The sequence below is a fragment of the Rhagoletis pomonella genome, unplaced genomic scaffold, assembly GCF_013731165.1.
Source record: "Rhagoletis pomonella isolate Grant_MI unplaced genomic scaffold, Rhpom_1.0 Rhpom_scaffold_00015, whole genome shotgun sequence".
In the NCBI taxonomy this organism is placed as follows: Eukaryota; Metazoa; Arthropoda; class Insecta; order Diptera; family Tephritidae; genus Rhagoletis; species Rhagoletis pomonella.
Window position 1 is genome coordinate 3,460,209 of NW_023458569.1, and position 1,962 is coordinate 3,462,170.

Consider the following 1,962-nt stretch of genomic DNA (forward strand, 5'->3'; position numbering starts at 1 on the left):
TATATGTAAGAAACTGACGCCTTAGCCCAAGTGGAAGGTAAATAACTATTTTTAGGTGCAGTAGTACCAACAGTATGACAGTGCTGAATAGCGCTGCCATATCGATAGGGTTACCATTACATAATCCTCCCTTGGAAAGATTATTGTAAGGTGATCTGGCTTTCAATAATCTATTGCTCCAAGAGGCGATGGCAAATTGATGTGGAGGAATGGGATGCATAATCAAAAGATCATTTCCTTCCCCCCTTAACTCATTCGTCCATATCAATTTAAAGATATTTACAGAATTCAAAAAAAAAAGGTTTTCCACTTGAACTAAGAAACGCTATTATTTTGTCTTAATTAACTAAATCTAATTTAATTTAATAATTTGTATTACAAAATATACAAGGATTAAAGTTTCTTTGGGTGAAATCCTAAGTTTTTCTTATTTATAATTTCTATGGAATATATATATTTCGGTAAAATTTGATATTTGTTTTGTTCGTTTCTTGTAGAATTTTTTAAATTTGGATTTACAAAATATGGAAATTTTCAATATGTTCCTTATAATATGAATTTGTGTAATATACTAACATTTGTATATTTAAATTATGTTTCCCGTTTCTTTTTTCAATCGATTAACGTTTATGTATGTTTATTGTGCATGTTTTTTTTCATATAAATTTAATTCTTTGATGTAGCTTAGTATTTAAACATTATAACTGAGTACATTATATTTGTATAAGTGACGTGAAAGATTCGTTTTTAGCTAAATTTGAAATTTTCTTGAAATATAGAAATTCATACGTAATTGTAAATTTGCAAAATTAATTTATGTGATTTTTCGTATTCGGTTTTTATGGATCGACTTTGCTTTATATTTCTTTTTATCAAAAATAGTAATGTTAGCACCATCTACTTTAGTTACAACGTGAGGACCCTCATATATACTTTCATGCTTGATTCTGGGTTCTTTTTGTACTAGAACCAGATCGTTTTCTTTAATCTGTACTGGACGAGCGTGCCTATCGTATAAATCTTTGTTACGGATTTTATGTTTATTAATTAATTCTTTGGCTATTGCATGTGATTTTTGCATACGGTATTTTACCTCTTTCGCATAGTTTTCGACATTATATATCGGGTCTATCTTTTCTTTTCGCAATTCGTTCGGTAAAGTTGCTTTTTTGCCGAAAACTAGTTCAAAAGGAGTGAATTGGTTATCAAAAACGGTATTAGGCGTTGTATTATGTAAAAAGGTGAAATATTTCAAATAAGTGTCCCAGTCAAAAAATGTTTCGCTCAAATAAGCGCGTAAATATTCGTTGAAAACTCTATGGTTCTGTTCAATCGTTCCCACAGTTTCGTGATGGTGTGCTGTCGAAAAGTCATGTTTAATTTTTAAAAGTTTGGTTAATTCAGCAAAAAGTTCGTTTTTATATTCAGTCCCTAAATCAGATTTTATAGAGTGCATAATGCCATATACTAAAATGAAACTTTCAAAAATTGCTGATGCAACAGTTTTAGCACTTTTATCTGGTACTGGAACAGTAACTAAATATTTTGAGAGAGCGCAAATAATGGTAACTGCGAACTTATTACAATATTTCGATTCTGGTAAAAGTCCAATTGTATCGATAACAACAATATCAAACGGTTTATTCGACGTTGGGGTTAGTACAAGTTTTTCTTTAACTTTCGGTTTTACTTAATTGAAAAGACATTTTTGACAATTTTTAACATATTTTGCGACATCACGGGTCATATTTTTCCAGTAATATTTTGTTCTAAGTTTCGCATAAAATTTTTTCATGCCACAGTGACCTCCTGATATTAGGTCGTCGTGATAAATGGTCATTAGTTTTAGTTTTTTGTCATTTTCAGTCACAGTCTCGACTGGATCTATTAAAATTATTTGTAATGATTTTAAAATTATATTTCCGCGATTTTTTAAGCTAGCAATTGTGAAATGACGGAAAA